Genomic DNA, 7,222 nt, shown 5'->3' with positions numbered 1-7,222 from the left:
AAGCTCATTTTTATAAGACACAGTGTGTAGTCTCTGCTCTGTGTCTCCTGTAAGGGAACATTCATGGGAACTTTCCTAAGCCCCCCCATCCCTTTACAATGAATCACTATGAAGAATCAACCTCTGCTGCTGTACGCTGGAAACTCACCAACTGCTATGACTGCTCCTTAGCAGCTCCTCTCTCCTCTCTCCACCTACACCTGCCTGCCGTCCGCCAACGCTCGTCATCTTCCCCTCCTCTGAGCCATAATCATCCTCAGACCGGTAAGACACCTCGTCACCCCGAACACTCTTAAATCTCACCAGGTGCTCAGCAGTGTCCTCTCTGCTCCTCTTCCTCTCCAAGCTGCTTTCTCCAAACTATTAATAGAAGCCGCTTTAGACCAGCTTAAACATTCACTGTGGGAAAAGAACCTTTATTAAAGGCTGCAGTTGTGTTTCCTGAGTAATCTCTGCATGTGGGTTCAGAAAATGCCATCAACACAGCAGAGTCAACAGATGACTAACAGAGTTAGCTGTCAGTAGGAGGTGAAGGAGTTTTATTTTCCCATGGCGCCTGGCCATCGCCTTCCTCAGCTCGATTCTCATCTCTTCAGTGCTCCGCCTGGGATTTCACCCATTAAGCTTGATTTCTCCAGCTGAATTCCATCCTGGTCAATCAGCAAACAGAAGCAGAAGTTGTGAACATTTTTTATTTATTTTTTTACCAGGATATTAAGCTACAGTTATGGTTAAAACTATTCATAACCCTGACATATTTAGATTTTTTTTCTTTACATTAAATGCAAAAGGAAATAAATGCAGAAACATACAATAATATTAACAATAAAAACATAATAGGAGTGGTTGCACAGTGGGAGTAGTTGGTATCTACCAAAGGGCCATTGGTCACTCTGGAGAGGCTGAAGGTATCTTTTAGTGGTTTGGAGGGTTGACCGCCTAGCGCCTGCAGCTAGGTGGTGAATGGAGGAATGCACATTCAGACTCAAGCTCAGCCGGAGGTGGGAGTCAAAGCTTCTGCCAGATATTCCCAGCAGACCCTTGCAATACTTTTGGCCTCTCCAGGTCTGACTGGCATTCTCATCAACCACTAGAGCCTCCTCATCACCAGGAGGTGATCAGTTGACACCATGTCAGGCCCAGGCAAGGGAACACAGTTCCCATCCATATTTCTCATCATAACCTCACATATGGGATGTGTTTGAGGCAGGTGACCCTAACATGGTCATACAGCCGTACCTAGGTGCTATATTTCCTCAATGTTATTGGGATTGTGTTTTGCCCTTGTTGCTAGAGATGATTAAAATGTACATTTTGTTGGAGACTTTTTGTGATCATTGTATACTGTATGCTTTATTTCATAATAAAGTAGTGCAAGAAACACAAAAAATGATTCTGATCCGTTTCTAAAAGCCCCTTTAGTGCTACAGCAGTTTAGGTTGTGTGGAAATCTCGTTCTGTCAGGAGAATAGAGAGTTGACTTATCACTGAGGATAAGTCGAAGTTCTTTCACAACAGGAAGTTGATGCTGGGGTGTGGATCATGACATGTTTGTGCAATGCAGGATATTTTTTTGGAACACATATGCTCATACTTCTCTCTACTCACAAGGACGTTTCTGTCACCTTTCCCTGGACTAACTCTCCTACTCCTGATTGCTCTCTGCATCAACTGCAGGCATTCTGACATTTGTGTTCCTGGAAGCAGAGACGGAGGGAAAACGCTTTGTGTGCTCCCCAAATTTACTTTGGCAGGCCTTCCGCTGACTCGTTGAAGCAAATGGGCCCATTTCCCCTCTTTTCTGTTTAATGGGACTTGCTTAGAAATTCTGTGTTTTCTAACGAGCGGTTCCACTGGGCATGGGGGCTACGTATTTAACACTCAGGTGGGACAGGGATAGAGCTGTAAATACAGTACAGTCCCTGTTTATTAATGTAGAACTGTAAAAATCAGCACACCAAGGCAATTAATTTTATAAAGTCATTGTGTAAGCTGTGGTGATGCAGTTTAAAGTTGAGCATGTTGGAAATCTATTGGATAGCAGTCAGAATGTTCACATCTACACTACAGACAATGGCTTGTCTTTTCTTCCTGTCTGAGTGATGTGTTGTTGTTATTGTTAGCCTTATATTCTGATACCATTGAAAGTACAGACGGGTTTTACGGTTAATTGTTTTGGCTCTGGTTGTTTCAGTTCACTGATCTGTGGGTCAGTAACAGCTTCATCTAAGTTCTATGAATTCCTTCAGCCACTTGGTCTTCATCCTCATCATCTTCATCCTCATCATCATCTGGAACGTCTTCCTCATGCCTCTCTTCCTGTCTGGCTTTTGCTTTCCTTTAATCTCTGTCCACCTCACATAAACCCTCATTAAAACATTTAAGATGAAATCAGCAATTTTGCAACTTATCTAAATTGATGGCTACCTCTGGACCTTCCTCTGCTCTTCCTGATTCTCAGGCTGTCCAGCTACTGCCTGTCCTAAAACAGCAGGGTGCACAGCAGGATTGAACTACAGTATCACAATGATATAAATATAAACAATGTGTAATAGAAATAGCCTACAATGTGACATTTTTCCCCTTTGTCTGTTTCTAATTTTGCTTACAGTCTTTATCTTGGAAAATGATTCAATTTTCTCTTTTACCTTTTTGTTTTCTGAATCTTAAAAATTCTATCTGCCGAAAGATAGCAGAAAATGTAAAGGGGCAGTATCAGATGAATTCACTTCGTCATGTTATAATGTTCTTCTGTCATCAAAAACATACCTGGACTGTTGCACATAAACCATCACAAACCAAGCTAGTTCACCTGAAGTCTCACAGATCCACATTTGAAATTTGTTGACAAAATCAAGTTAATTTTGTGGGTTTTTTTTGCCCCCACAAAAGAAGGTTTTGGAGAGTCCAACTTTTTATTGTGGCCAGGAGAGTCAAGGTTCTCCAACATTTTTTGAATATATTAATCAAGAACTTGAAAGTGAAAACCTAGCCAATCTGTCTCCTATCGTGGTGTCCTTTAAAAACGCCTGCTTGTGTTTTCACGTTGCTTTGATCCTACATGTTGAGGTCAGGTAGGTTCATCATCAAGTCCGAGGATTTCTGTGTTCTGAATCACAACAGTTCAACACTCGGCTGTTTCCTTTAATATGCAGGTGACAACATCTGTGAAAGAAGTCTGCATTTCACAAAGTCCATTGCACAACAGGTACATAGCTCTTACATCACTGTTCCTCCCCAACTATTGACACTTTAACTTTTAGCTGATGCTGAATGAATGGCTGTTTGTGCTCTGGCAATCTAGATGGACTGGAAAAGTTAAGCTTTGAGGCACTGACAGTGAAAATTACAACTATACGGTTAAAAAAGTGTATCTGAACATTTAGACTGCCGGTCAAAGTGGCCTTTGAATCAAACTTTCCTAAAGTCTAATAAACAGATTGTTAAAACACTTTTTCTTGTTCTCTGGTGTTGTCAACCACTTTGACTTCTTCAAAACTTTGCAGCCTTTTTAAAAATATGTTGTGGTTGAATTGGATGGAATACATTAACTTCAGGCTATTTGAGTTCAGCAGGTATGTGGCTGTATAATAAGGAGAAAACATTTAGACTTTGTTTATACACTTGGCAAGAATTTGGTACACATTAACATGTAAATGTGTTTCTCTCTGTGGCTAATAGCTGGGACTTCTGGAAGTGTAAGAGAACCTACACAACATGCCATCCAACAAACCTTTCTGTCAGTTCACAGACTGTGTGCTTGTCGTATGGAGACTGGCTTCATGATTCATGTGGGTGTCTCAACGTACTCCCTGTTCCAACATGGGTCTATGAAGACATCTGGATGCTCCACAGATATTTATAGAGTATATAAACATCTGGTTTCAACTGTTCATCAAACATAGAGGTATAATAACACATACTTGCTTTATGGGCACAAGAAAAGATTAACTTTTTACCAACAGTTTTGGGGGAAAAAACTAAGAATCTCCATCCAAGCTTCTTAATATTTCAGGGTTACGGTTAGAGGTTAGTCTCACTGACTTGAAGACTGAACAAGTAGTTTTGAGAATTTCAGTTCTGTTACGAAGAAATGCACCAAAGTGACTCATAAAACTAATAAATAAAACCATAATCACAAATCTAATCAGGTGGTTTTTGTCATCTTTAAGTTCTTCAAAATAAGCTTTCATTATAAAATAAGCAAAAACAGAAGAAATTTCTAAGATAACTTTTTACTGCACTGTGTTTCCTATAGCTGAACTCCTGGTTCATATCTAAGATAATAAAAGTGACTTTTTTGCTTCTGCTCTTTGTCTTGCTGACCATCTTTGTCAGTTAAAAAAAAAAAGTGAAACTTTGAGAATTTGTAAGGAGCATGACCTCTGTATTGAATATTTCATGAAGCTTTAACCACAGTGACACTCTTCAGAAGCTGCAGGTCAAAGGATGTGAAAACCAACATGTCAAGCTGAAACCACACAGGATTTATTGCTTTACTAAAACTGAAATAAACAACCCAATCCTTTTTTTTTTTTTTCCTCAGCAAAGTTCTCATTAAGTTCACAGGTTACTGAACATTGCTGACTTCTTGTCTCTTTTTTTCCCTCTTCATTTGCTTTTCTTTACTCACTTGAAATCCTTGAAACGGCAGTTATTAAAAACAAGGTCTTAAACTGAGTATTTTGGAATCCAAGCACAGTGAAAACATATCTTTTTATTTTGTTGTCAAAAAAAATTGCTTTGGATGTTTATATGTTAATGGAGCAATGGATCAGATCTTTAGAGAAGACTTCATCCAGTGCATTCTGTGGTGGTTCTTCAGGAGGACGGATGGACGGACAGACAGACGAAATCCTAAAGCTGCATTGATCTGTTGTGGGGAGAGAGTGAGCTAAAGGGCAGAACCCTATTGAGAATTCTTATTAAGTAATCATAGCATACTAAGCTACTTAGGTGTGGGTTATGACCTGACCAAGTTGCAGGGGACTTTCCCCTCTGCTCTAACAAACCCAATCCTCCCTCACTTCAACAGGAGAGAGTGGATTTGATACAAACCATGACCTGACTGATGGCTGGAGGGGAAATTAATGCCTTAAGCTGGGGACAGACTGCAGAACTTTTCTAGTCTTGAATGAAGAGTAGGTTGGTTTTTGTTTCACTACTTAAACACACTTAACTGTATCTGCAGCTGGATCTCATACTACAGGATGTTTCAGACCAATTAAAGCCAGTGAAACACATTGAGCTGAGCTCTCTTTGGAGCTCTTGTGAGGGTGAGAATTAGAGGTTGGAACAAACAAACCAGCAGGTGATGGTGGTTTCAGATATTGTCAGAAGTTGTGTTTTCATTACAACTATGTGCAAAACTCTGTCAATATTCCACTAATGTCAAAAAAACACAATTTCACAATTACGGTGTTTCCGTTAAATAAGAAACGCAATGACATCATCTGTTTTTACCAATATTACCAGTTGCCCATATTACCAATGGGACAACTGTGGCTGTGTGGGTAGAGGAGTCGTCTTGTGATCAGAAGGTTGAAGGTTTGATTCCTCCTTCCTCCTGCCATGTTGATGTGCCCTTGGGCAAGGCACTTAACTCCAAATTGCCTACCGATCGGTGTATAGATGTTTTGGTGTATAAACATTTGTGAGTGTGACTCTAGTGTAAAGCGACTTGAGTGGCCAAAAATGACTGGAGAAACGCTATGTAAGTTCAGTCCATTTACCATATTTGTACGTTTGTCATTAAACAGAGAGAATTATTACTGATGAAACTGCTAAAAAGTTACCAGTATTTGTAGCTGTGAATGTACTACAGATGCACTTTAGACTCCTCTTAGTTGTTGAATACAAGCAGGTTTTATCTGCAGTGCATAACCAAAACAAAAAGAATTTAAATCTTTATGCCTCGGGTGAATACAGAAAGGACCTGTTAGAGGAACAAATCACTCTTAATTTATTGTGCTCCAATTGCACAGTAGAACAAGTAGAAAAAATTGAATTGGAGAAAATCAAAGCCACATTTGGCTTTGAGTTTTGGGGGGGTCATGCTTTGAGATGCTTTGAGATTTGATCCAACACCCAGTAGAGTCAAAGACTTTTGAAAAAAGCCTGTTCTGTAGGTACGAGGTCATTCTGGTAACCCTTTGTATAGAAGTGTAGTTCGTCCACTGCTTCTGAGTCTGACCTGGGCATTAATGCAGCAGGTGGAGTCATAAATCTGTCACCAGATAAATACTTGGGCTGCCTAATAATTAGAATTATAAATGACATTTTCTTCTCACACGTACTGTAGACATAATTGTACAGCGTAGAGCGTCACACCTGCAGGGTTTTGTTTTACATCTATTCACACAGAAAAATGGAGGCGTGTCAGTGGAAGCGTCTGGTAATCCCTCATGTGAACATGGCGGATATACAGCACAAAGGAAACGTGTCTAAATCCTTCCCTACACACACTTTTATTCATGGGGACTGCATAAGCTGATTTCTGGATTTAAACATATACTTGTAAAATAAATCCATGCAAGTGTTTGTACATGAACATGTAACAGAGAAGGAGACAAAAAAAGTGACTTTAGACTCTACTTGGACTCCAGGTTTGAGTTTTAACTCTACAGTTTTTACCTGATATAATCTAAAATGAAAGGAAGCCAACAGAGAACACAACTCTGACAACTGCTGTGTGTGTCTTATTGTGAAAAGATGTGCTTAATTTTTAGCCAGTAATATTGGTGGCTTGGCTAATAGCTTATAAACATTTTGTTCATGTTAGCTGTAGCTTCATAATAATTAGCACATGTAGAAGTAATTTCCCTAGATGTGTGTTCACCTGGGTTTACTCTCTGAGTGATGCACTGCAGTAAAAAAAATGCTTTATGATGTCAAAAACTTATTTGGTGCCTCTGACAAAGTTCTGGGTCAGCACCTTACAGTCTGAAGCAGCAGGACATCAAATCACAAATAATTAAAAAAAGTATATAAACAATTATAAAAAATATGTTGTTCTGGTTGTTCTATTTGAATTTTATGCTACAATTATTGTTGATTTATAGTATTATTTCTTTATTTTGTTTTTACAAAATGAATTGATGGAATCTGCTTTGTATATATCATGATGCAGTTTGGTAATGATGTTCAATGCTACAAGCAAAAGCTTAAAGCTGCAATATGAAACTTTTACAAAACAATATGTGTTTTTACACATGTTTAAACT

Source organism: Poecilia mexicana, unplaced genomic scaffold, assembly GCF_051168715.1.
Source record: "Poecilia mexicana isolate PSO_F unplaced genomic scaffold, ASM5116871v1 scaffold_20, whole genome shotgun sequence".
Classification (NCBI taxonomy): Eukaryota; Metazoa; Chordata; class Actinopteri; order Cyprinodontiformes; family Poeciliidae; genus Poecilia; species Poecilia mexicana.
Note: the sequence above shows the minus strand (reverse complement) of the source record.